Here is an 11,788-nt window from a genome sequence, read left to right on the forward strand (position 1 = left end):
CAGTGAACATCTTGAGGGACAGAGGGTCGAGTTTCCTTACATAACTCAGCGTTCGCTTTACTTCAGCAGAAAGTACAGTTTAAACTCCATCCCGAGTGATTAAATATATACATTTCAACTTCTACTTTCCTTATATTTTTTCTTCCACAGCTGCCAGACTCATGTATTTTTAAAGTGGTCTGGATCAATAGTTCTTCAGGCTTTCTTAAGGTTGTTTTTTTTCTGGAATTTGGCTGCTTTTAATCTTATTACCCAACCAATTGTGCCTGATCGTGACAGCATATTGTGCTTCCAGCAGGGAAAAAAGTGAAAAATTGAGCAATGTCCAGGAGGTACAGAGAATTTACAACAATAAAAAGATAAATGAACGACAAATTAAAGAAAAATCAAGGAAAGTGTCAAGTTCAAAGCTGGTTGACACCTTAAAAATAAAGAAAACATTGATAGATGTCTGTAGCCATGCTTCCAATGTTTTTTGTGCTCATTTTGAAGTATTGAATTTGAAAAGGTTGATGGAAATGGAAACAGTCAAAATAACTAAATTTAGCAAAAAAAAGTTTTTACACTAATACAAGGTGGATTTTGACTTTTCACAAAAAGAGTCAGTACACTAACAAGGAAATAAATTGTGATGAAGGAGCGAACTTTTTGCTGGTTCTGTGCCTTACCAGAGGCACAAAGCACTGAAAGAGGAGAACTCTATATTTTTATGGGATGTGTGATCCATGCTAACTTGAACTTGCAACTTCTACTTATTGTTTATTGCAGTCATGCGCAGCGTCAATGTCAGACAAAATGACATTTGCATGGCCTGGTTGATTCGCTCCAAAGCCGTAGATGGAAACATGCATAATTCGCATTTTCTTTTTTTCTTCTTTTGCAACATTTTTTTAAAGCTCGCTCAAAATTTGCGATTGGATGGGAACATAGTGATTAGGCCTGTCAAAATAAATTTTACTGGATAGTAAATTGTCCCAGTTATCGCGATAAACGATAATATTGTTGTTTTGAGATTTCAAGTGATATATTGATAATGGCATAATAATGCAAGTTCGCCCACTCAAAGACCAATAAACTTTCATTTTGTAAAGAAAACTAAACACTGGAACTGTAATGTATTTTAAAAACTAATTAAGAAAGGTTGGAGAGTTTTAGTTAGCTTTAACTAACTCTCTTCAACATCCAGAAGAGGAAATAAAGTGCATATATTGTGTTATGTTAAAATTTTTATTTTCTCAATAGAAAACAGAAAAAATGTAAGAGTCAATTTCCATTAAACTCACTAGCAACGGTGTTTGGTTTTTCCCACGACTAGAGAAATAAAACCATGACTGTCATCTCGTATTAGCAGGGAAAAAAGGCTAAAATGGATTTGGCATTTCAAGGGGGGAGCACAAATATGAGTTTATTCTGTGTGGTTAATTATGTGGCTCCATCACTGGGCTGGTTGCACTGATGGTAAATCAGGCCTCAGGGGTGGGAGAAACTAGCTGCCTCTGCAGCCCCACAGCGAGGGATGATTGATAAACGAGAGTAAACAGTGACCTCTGCTAGCTGTCACAGCGGAGCACAAAACGAACCCGAGAGAGGAGAGGAGAGGAGAGGAGAGGAGAGGAGAGGAGAGGAGAGGAGAGGAGAGGAGAGGAGAGGAGAGGAGAGGAGAGGAGAGGAGAGGAATTAAACAAATAGAAACTAAAAGCTCCGCCGCCGGCCACTGTCAAACCAGAAACCAACAAAATTGTTGTAAATCTCTTTTTTTATGTGGGACAATCCTTTTTTTTATGCACACAAGACAGATTGAGGTCTTCATTTCACACATGCACACTCTTAAGTACAAGTACGTTTATGAAGAAAAAAAAGTAGACCAAGAGACGCTGGAGGACAGAAGAGCCACAGATTACGAGACTAAAACTATTGGTGTCAACTCAATAGGCTATAATCAGTCCAAATTCAAACATGGCTGCAGTTTAAATAAAGTTCCCAAACAGGAAGTTAATGGAAACAGGAGGAATGCTGCCACAGGGAGCACTTTGTGCCAGCGTGGCCGAATGCTTAATGCACTGACCGAAAAATATCGCAAAGCTTAGTGTTTCTGTTTCTTTATGACGACAGCAGCAGGGATTTTAACCAATCACAAAAGATCAAATGATTAATCGCTTTTTAAAATAATCTTCAACTAGTTGTTAGTTACTAAACTACTTAATTACAATGGCTTTATCAAAAAACATTAAATAATTAATTATTTTAATTATTTATTTAACTAATCAGCTAATTTAGTAAACGATTAATCGCTAACTGGAGTATTTTTTACCCAAAACTCCTCAAGTGGCATAGTTTTAAATTCACTAACACAGTGCTACGTTATTGTTTTTTAGACAATAAAATCTTTATTTTCTTATGTAAAAAGAATTATTGTTAATTTGCATCTTTTAATGTATTTTTGATAGTTTAAAAAAGGTTTAAGTGGTTAAATTTAAAATGTGGCCATTTTTATCCGATTAATTGTTAGAATAATCAAATATTAAAATAGTTGTTAGGTGCAGTCCAAATCAGAAATACATTTTTTAAGTTGTTTTCTTTTTTCAGTGTACATGTCAAACAAAAACCTTAATGTTTTGGTTGGAGAGGTTTAATATGATTAATTTGTTGTCATAATAAGAATTTTGATTTATCTTTTCTCACAATAATTTACAAATAAAGATGTTTAAAACCTCTCAAAACTGTTATTAGTTTTACAACTTTCACCGCTACTTGTTCAATAAAAGTATCGATAAATTTGAAAATATGATTAAATCGAGTTACTGTGACCAGTTTAGTGATATAAATCATACTTTTTTATGTGCCTGGTGTCCTAAAGAAGTTCATTACAAATGTTTTTCTAGAACAGTATTTGTGCTTGTGTGGCTATGAGTTCCAGTCATACAGCTTCCTAAAAACAAACTAATAGTCCTTATCTTCACTTCTACCTTTATCACAATAGTACCACAAAATATCGTGATAAAACTTTATGCCCATGGACTCCAGTTGTTATGTTAGAGAATTACCCCTGATTTTCTAAAAAGATGTGCTTCACAGATATATTATTTTATATATTAAAATGAAAGGGAACTGAGTCAGTTTTAAAAAGCAGCAGCTGTGGATTTCTAGACAGAGCGCTGCAGCTTCTTCCAACAGAATGAAATGACTTCTGCTATTGTCTGAGTTGGTTTTCTGCTGATTTAGACGTCATGGTGAGCCAACCATCTAAATCCGAGGAGGTCCGAATCATCCGTCCCATTTCAAGTTTCACGAGTGGCTCTGACACAGAACCTCGGCAGAGCGAGGTCATTGTGGACCGACTCTGATCTGACTGGGCTGCTGTGTTTTAAAGTCTATTCTGAAGCGCTGTGTGCCTTTTATCTATCTCACATTTCTGGGCTGTGACACCACAGAGACCAATCATTCAGATATTTCTTCTGCATAGAAATCCAAGTACAGTACATCAATGGGAGCTTATTGCAGGCAAAAATGAATATATTTTTAAAAAGATTTTTATAACCTGAGGCCTTGCAGGTAGAGCTCCCCCAGGTTAAACCTCTAAGATTCCCTCATTTGGACTCAGAGTCCACATTTTTAAAGCTGTCTGTTGAATATATTTTCACTTTATACATTCTGCTACAACAGCTGATTTGATTCAATTGTGCAAAAATTCACCTGTACCATTGGCATAAATTATTGACTTCAAAATGTCTTGTTATGTTATACGTAACAATGTTATACGTGAAATAATCTGCCAATGGAATAAGTACTTTTTCATCAATAATAAGGAATTACTGACTTAAAACAAGTCTTTATAATTAGCTAAAACGTTACTTCTAAGTTAGTTTCGTCTTATTTCAAGTGAACTTAGATATTTGCACTAAAATCTAGACCAAAAATGCTTGGTAGGAGTTAGTGTTTTGCAGTGTTTAATACATTCTTATACTTACATTTGGGTTTCTACTGCTTCTAAAAAGCAGCCCAAACGTTTTAAAAAAGAACCGCCTGTTTATGGCAATAACTTATTGAGTTTTGGTGTCCCAGATGTAATGTCACAGATCAGCAGGCACTGTGCCGTTACCTGGCAACCCCAGCAAAATTCCATCCATATCCTAGCAACCCAATGTGAGTTCCAGTACGTTTGGTCAGGTGGTTTTACTGCTGTATGTGTTGTACAATGGCTGCTGGAAAAAACGAGAGTTTTGTTGTTGACTCACCATCCAGGAACCACTTGCTGCATTCTTGTTGGCTGTGCAGGAGGCTCCACTTCTACTTTTCTACACGACTACAAGAAAGGACAGAGCAGACTGTACATTTTGTAACAACATGGATTCCTCAATGTTTGCAGCATCAGTCCGATTCTTCTGCCGTCATCTGTTGGGGCGGCAGCATCAGAGGCAGAGACCTAAAAAGGCCCAAGAGCCTGATAAAGAAGGCTGGTTCTGTTCAGGTTCTGAAAGATTTTACATGAAATCAAGAAAATTATGGAAAAGTCTGACCATCTTCTTCATGAGCCTGTCTTTAGTCAGAAGCTTCCTCAAATTTGATGTAATACAGACTGCTACAGGAGATCTGAGGTACAACAAATTTTAATTTCCCTTTGGGATCAATGAAGTATTTGTGAATTGAACTGAATTTAAATTTTCAAAGATGTATGGTTGTATAATTCCGTACCTGTTTGCGATTTTAACATGCAAGTGTAAACGTTGAGTTGGGGGGTGTGGCCAGCAGCAGCTTATTTGGATTTAAAGTGACAAGACGCCATAAAACAGAATGATTGGGGATATATGGACAGACCTAAACCTAAAAATTGTGAAAGAGTTCAAAATAGACACAACTGACCAGACTAAAATCTTAATACCCAAGAATGATTTTATGCAAAAAATTTCATGAACATGTTTTGTGTGGACCATAAATCCTAATCTGTTCAAGGAAACATATCAGGCTACCTTTACATTTTATGTAATTTTAACAGGTTTAGAAACAACTGAGGTTCAACATGTTTGGCTGTCCGTCTCCGCCTGCCGACTGTAAACCCTTCAACCCGCGGCTATGAATCAGCCATGTTGTTACGGTGGAAAAGAGCATCAGCCGGACCAGGAGAAGACGAGGCTTGTATCTCTCTGCTGTAGTTGGAGGCAAGAAGGAAGACTCCGTTCTCTTCCTCGTGTGTTTGCTGAAAGGAACAGGCAGTTAGCCACAGGTCGCTAAGTTTATGTTCTCACCAGCACGAGCAGGAGAGACCAGATTTACAGGGCGGTGGCAAACTCTGTCACAGCACTTTCTATTCCTGCTTTTCTGTCACTCTCCATGTTGCTCTGCTGCATGCATGTTGAGACGTGTGCATTGGAGAAAAAGACATTTTCAGGCTTCAACACGAAACGTTTGAGAAAATCTAAATCAAGTCCTGCAGTTGACATCAAAACCTGCCTACCATTAAATCTAACTTCAGCGTTATTTGCATAATACCAAAACAAAATGCGTGCGATCACAGGCGACTTTGTGAGGTGATGACCTTACAAGCACCTGTTGGCGACAGAAACATGAAGACAATTTTTTTCTGACATAAGAGAAAACCACCAGGAGGGCGGCCATCTGCCTGGACTGGCTGGGTTCAAGGAAAAGAAAACTGGAGAGATACTTGGGATGTTGTTGTTGATATGAATTTAAATTTCTTGCTGTGACATTAGTAATTTTAGTCCTGGAAATATTCTCTATTTGACTGACTTTGTAATCGTCTTTATGTGTCTCTGAAAGTTCAGGTCAGAGTCAATCGCTGTAAAAACTGAAGCTGTGTGCCGACAGCTTCCTCCTTTAGTCTAAAAATAATTACTTTGGGTTTGTTTTCATTCCGCTAAAGAAGATTATGATGAAATGAGATTATAACATGTCTTAGTTACAAAACATTTACACATTTGGCAAAAACATGGCTGCTAAATAAACAGATTTGTACTTTATTGATGAAAGCAAATAAATTGTTTTATGAACTATTGCTTTCTAGTTTGGTTGCTTGGTTTTGGTGAGATCTGAATAATAACTTAACAGACATGTATTTAATTAAATACCAAACTGGCTTTCAGCAATTTATAATCTGTTAAATAAGGGTGAAAATTAGCATTTTTTGTTATACCCTGACTGACTAAAAGGTTAATTAAAATCTTTAACATTGTTTCTGTGTGGATAAATAAACAAGTTAAACAGTATTTGTTCTATGGATCTGATTTATGCTTTAAAGGGTTCAAAGTCACAAAGTGACCCTTTCATGTAAATCTGTGTATCATCTGCATAACGTGACAATTTACCTTGTTGTTTGTTATAATCTGAGCTAATTGTGGAGGACCAGTTGCTGGGGACTTTAGATCAAGAAACCCCCCGCTCCCCGTCCATTAAAATATGATTCTCTTTCCTATGAATATTTTGTTTTGTTAGTAAAAAGCACTGTGTTTCATTGTCCATGTTAAGCTGAACATTCATATGTATGTTGGTAACTATTCTGGCTGAGAGTGAAATGAGTTTAGAAAGGGATCAGTTTTGAACAGGCGCTTAGGGCAGCCTTGGGTCCTAAGTTTCTGTGTTGAAGAAGCTCAGTAGAACATAGCAGCCATAGTTTGACGCACGTCTGGTTTATGAATGTTGGTTGTATTTTCAGAAAAAAAGAAAAGTAAAGGAAATTTACAACCACCACATGTCTCAACATCACTTTTGTTCGAGTGTGCAACATAATGCTAGCATGTAGATATGAAATGTTCATGTTTGTAGATACTTTTATTTATTTCCACTTTCTTGCAATTAAAACTGGTGTAATTTTGTCTGTTTTGACTCCATATTTCTTAGCTTGTAATTGAGCAAATAAAAATAAAGTACCAGGAATGTCTATATATTTTTTACTTTTGAATAATTTTCAACTTGATAGTCTTGGCCCACATGGCAAAAAGGCAAAAAGTAGGCCAAAACGTTTTGGCCTACTTTTTGCCATGTGGGCCACTATAACCAAATGTAATACCTGGTTACATTTTGTAACTAAGACTTCACTAATTTAGAGGCTTTTCAGAACTTCCTGACAACCAGAAATTGTAATTTTCCAGCATAGAAAAAGAAAAAATGGAGCATTACACTGCAAAAACATAAAATCCAACCATTTATTTTTGGTCTAGTTCCTATAGCAAAAATCTTAGTACACTTGAAATAAGACAAAACTAACTTGCAAGTAACTTATCAGCAATAAATATGACCTCATTTTATTCCATTGGCAGATTATTTCACTTAAAACATTTTTCCCATGATGTAAGTGAAATAATGGAACTAAAACTTCCACAAATATTAAGAAATTATTCACTTAATGCAAGCTCACATTTTTTGCTGAAAAGTGACTTGTTAGTTTTGTATTATTTCAAATGTACAAAGATAATTGCACTGGACAAAAATACTTGGTAGGATTTTGTGGTTTTGCAGTGTTTTCTCCATCTTTGTGAGTCAGGAAGTTCCTCACTTTAAGAAAAGCTGAAATGTCATCATCCTGCAGCCCAGTGGTTTATTATCGGAGGTGTTTACAGCTTTAATTTCAGCCATCACGTTTAAGCTGCCGCTCCGACTCCCGAGCAACAATCTTTGTTTCTCATCTTGCATTTGGCTCCATTCTTCAGAAAATAAATGCATGACTTCTTTTGTGGAGACGAAAACGCAAAGTCACAGCAGAATGAGATGCGCTGCTTATGTTTGCAGCTGGTGATTCTATCGGAGACAAAATATTTTCGCTAATATAATTAGAGCTTATTGCGAAAGTAGCCGTGGCGTTCAGCAGTAAACAGCAGCTCAGAGAGGCCATTTCATTTATGAAACCGCCTTTAATTATTTATCACAGGGTTTCTTCTCCTCCTTCCTGGGAGTGGAACTGCTGCCCGTTTCAGTGTAAATTAAGCTTCACACATAACGTCGTGAGTTGACTTCTTCATGTATTTCCCTCCAAAAGTCGCCTCTGATCATCATCAGACTCATCATGAACGTTTGTTTCCATAACAACTCTCTCATAGGATTGATCGCCCACTTCTCCTCGTCTTTCTCTTTATGACTGCATCTCTCTCTCTCTCTGCTGCTTTTCATTTTCTTTGTCGTGACGCCCATGCGACTATCAGCGGATGGCTTCACACACTTTAACTTCCCGGCAGAGAATCCCAACCGAATCTCTCTCCGTTTTTCTTGTCTTTTCCTTTTGTTGTGATCGCCACGGTAACGGAGCCTGCGGCCGAGGACCCCTCCAGCTAAAAATCAGTAAGGTCAATTCAGTCATGCTCACTACATTTTTTCCAATCATGTTGCTTGGAGCAGTTTGCACTGGTGCAACATGGAGAGTCTCCAAAGGTCAAGCTCTGGGGTCACAGGGAGTGAGAGTGAATGAGTGTAAGATCATCAGAGTCCAGCTGCTTTGTCAGCAATAGGGATGAATTCAGATTAAAGGGCTTTCATTGATATAGTGTGGATGAATATTTAGCTAAATAACCCAGCATGCATGTTGTTTGACTTGGAAAAAGCTACAGAACAATCCGATTATTGCTGGAAATAGGCATTAAACACCTACGACCAAGTAAGAATAGCCAAGTATAGATAATGTATGGGAGTTTTCACACCTGACAGTCCGTTAGACTCGGTTCAATCTGGGACCAAAGTTGCAACATTTGTTACATTTTCAGCTGCCCTGGTTCTCTTTCACACTGAACTGAGCCAAATGAACCAAACCTTTTGAGAAACCTGTTCCCCTCCTCGCCTGTGGGGGCACTGCACCAATAACCACTGAAGGAAACAAGATGAAAACCTTTGAAGAAGACACTGAGCGCAACGTCCTTCTTCATGAAATGTAAACAAAATTGGAGTAGCATCAGTTTTTAGTGGTTATAGGATTTCTTTTTTGTCGTCGGTAAAGACTACGGATCATTTCTCCCACTAGCGCTAGACTCTCACGTTTGTTTTGGTTGTATTTACCCAGAATGCCCTGCGCTGTAGTCTACTTCCTGCTTTTGGAGGGGTCTCTGGTTCACTAGGCATTCACATATAGATTCAAACCACACCAGAGTTCACTTTAGCCAAACTCACACCGAGGTTTGTAGGTGAACCACGGTTCACTTTTTTGGTTCACAAAAGAGCCGATTAGCCGTTCACACCTTCCCAAACGAACCGAACTTTCTCAGCAAACAAACGAGAGTTTGATTGAAGCAAATCAAACATGGCTGGTGTGAATGCAACCAAAAGTACAGATAGTCTGGAGGGAACAAAGCCAATAGGTCTCCCTCCCAAAACTGCAGTCAGTAGTTGAGTTTCCATTGCAAATGTGTGCAAAACTTTGTCAATATTCAGCTACTGTAAAAAAAAAAAAAAAGAAAGAAATTTCGCAATTATGGTGTTTCTACTAAATAAGGAATATGATTAAAATCACACATGAACAAGTTTGTTCACCCAATAAGTAATTAAAAACACGCCGTGCCAACATCCTCCAACTACTTCCTGTCATCATCTTTGTGGTTTCTGCCAGCAGCAACATCCTGTGTGATGCAAAAAAAGTTTTTCCATCAGTGTTGTGAAATAAACCAATTTCAATACAACCTAGCTCAAAAACCTTTTTCCCAATTTGGTGTGTTTCTATTAAGCAAATTTATTTTCAAAATGTCAAATTGTGCAGTTATACGGCCAATGGAAACGCAGAAACTGTCTTTATAGGAGTGTAGTATTAAGTAGCACAACCACACATCCCCATATTTGGCATGATTATATTTCAATATATATATATATATATATATATATATATTATATTCATTTAAAGACAGAATCGTTCCTTGCAGAACACAGAAATGGACTCATAATGAACTAATACTAGAAAAACTGAAGCAGAATGCAATAATGAGAATGTATGCAGTCAGCCATTATTTCTAGTGGGATTAATTCATCGAAGATCGTTTCTTGATGCTTACCTCAACCTTTGGAAACAACTCTTATTTCCAAAGATGCACAGCTGTTATCAGGTGTTTGTTTATTCTACATTTTCAACTTTATTTAGAGTCCATCAACAAGATCTCCAAGCCCATGAATCCCTGCTGCAGTAATGAGCCTCCATGCTTCTCTAAGACTGCTGGGGAAGAAGCAGCGTTCATCCTTGACAGGCTGCCAGTCCATCACACTAACAAACAGAGACAGACAGCGGGTCGGAACCAGGAGTCGTCTCGCTGCAAGGTGACAGGGCTAACCAGTTCACCAGCGCCGCTCCTTTACCCTGATGAACAAGATTCCTTTACCAAATCAAACAGAAACTGACTGAACCCAAGAGCTGAGGGATTTATCACTTTCCTCCGAACTTGATGGGATGTTATGAGGATTATTTTTCAATTTGCGGATCTGCATTTTCATTTTCTATGTTCTGCTGTAGCAGAAAGTTCTCCTACTTAGTCCAAAACAGAAAAGACAACACTGGGAAAATGATGGATGAAAGCCACTGCCAGGTGTCATATTTCTAAAAGCTTAAAGTTTGTACCATCTCTACGTTTTCTACAGGCACGTCTTTCAATTATGACGACGTATTAGGGCCATTGTAGATTAGAAAATAAGTGTACATTTCTGCCAAAAACAAACTAAAATTTTGAGATTAATCTTGGAAATTTTGTAGAAAAAATTTTGAAAGTTTCCCGAGCTCCAAAAGTCGAAAATTTGTCCTAAACAATTATTGTTTGGGATTTATCTCATAAAAATGAGATAAAAAACTTAAAAATGTTTGAAAAGTTTGAAAAGTCAAAGATTTGCAAGAAAAATCTAAAATTGTGTGATTTTTATTCTGTTTCTTATTTAATTCAAGCACCGCAATTGTAACATTGTTTTTTTTACATTACCAGAACATCGAAAACGTTTTGCGCACATTCTTAATGGAAACGCAGGAAAAAATAATCCAGAAAGTTGAATTGCATATGAATTTACAAAATTTTTCTTTAAACTTTCAGCGTCTCTGGTTGGTCTGACAACTTGTTACCACGGCAATGGACAGAAACTATTGCACAAGATTGTATCATAGTTCCTTTAAACGTGAGCGTTGGCTCCCTTTCTTTGGATTTACATTGACTGTCAAGCTTTCATGCACCTGTAAATCACCTGAACTGTACAACACTTTCCTCCACTTCATTTAATTAATGATTGGCGTGGCAGAAACCCTGGAAGGAGCTGCATGAATCTCTTCTGGCTGGACGTTCTCCGTCTTGGCTATAGATATGCAGGTTTGTGCATTTGGGAGAAAAAACGTCTGACTCACTGAATGTTGTTGCAGCTGATTGTAGCAGAATTCAGAGAGACACTTTTTTTATTATTACCGTTTTATAACCTACTCTGTCGTGTCTCATCCCATCCTGTCCCTCGGCGCTGCAGGAACCAGCTAATTAATCTAATAATTTAGAGACTCTGTCTTGATTGAAAAATAATTTCTAAGAATTACTACAATAATTACTTGGCAGTATCACACTGTTTGTGTGTCGGTGTGAGTTTTTCAGTCTCGCTCTTTCCAATCTTGAGTCTGCGTCCCCAGAGGACAGCAGCCGGCCTAGACTAATTTTTTTTGTTCAGCAGTGACACGCTTTGGTCTATATTTCATGTCACTTTGACTAAACTGCCCCACCGTTGAGATGTCCACATTAAAGCTTGATGCACTCCTCTTGTATGGATTCGGCTGCCATGCCAGCAGAGCACTTTGCCTTGAGAGAGAAATTAAACCCCCGAGGTTGTTCTAAGATAGATTAAATGGGGA

This window comes from Xiphophorus couchianus, chromosome 16 (assembly GCF_001444195.1).
Source record: "Xiphophorus couchianus chromosome 16, X_couchianus-1.0, whole genome shotgun sequence".
Lineage (NCBI taxonomy): Eukaryota > Metazoa > Chordata > Actinopteri > Cyprinodontiformes > Poeciliidae > Xiphophorus > Xiphophorus couchianus.